Here is a 402-nt window from a genome sequence, read left to right as displayed (position 1 = left end):
ATGATTCAGTTAGGAGGGAAGTATTGTACAATATTTTGATAGAGTTTGGGATACCCATGAAACTAGTTAGGTTGATTAAAATGTGTTTAAAAGAAACGTATAGTAAAGTCCATGTGGGTAAACATTTGTCTGATAAATTTCCTATCCAGAATGGTCTAAAACAAGGAGATGCTTTATCGCCACTCCTTTTCAACTTTGCCTTAGAATATGCAATTAGGAAGGTCCAGGGAAACCAGGTGGGACTGAAACTAAACAGGACACATCAGCTGTTGGTCTATGCTGATGATATGAATCTTCTGGGTGATAATATAGATACCATAAAGGAAAACATACAAACTTTAATTGACGCAAGTAAAGAGGTTGGTCTAGAAGTAAACACAGAGAAAACTTAAGTATATGTTA

At 35.3% G+C, this 402-nt stretch overlaps 1 protein-coding gene across 1 annotated transcript in view; it reads left to right on the top strand.

Annotated features, from left to right (window-relative positions):
- Nucleotides 1–402, top strand: part of LOC111866424 (ankyrin-3) — a 235,021-nt gene that overhangs the window by 199,361 nt on the left and 35,258 nt on the right. The gene's annotated exons all lie outside the window — the stretch shown is intronic.

Source organism: Cryptotermes secundus, unplaced genomic scaffold, assembly GCF_002891405.2.
Source record: "Cryptotermes secundus unplaced genomic scaffold, Csec_1.0 scaffold271, whole genome shotgun sequence".
Classification (NCBI taxonomy): Eukaryota; Metazoa; Arthropoda; class Insecta; order Blattodea; family Kalotermitidae; genus Cryptotermes; species Cryptotermes secundus.
This window is presented reverse-complemented; position numbering and strand designations above follow the sequence as displayed.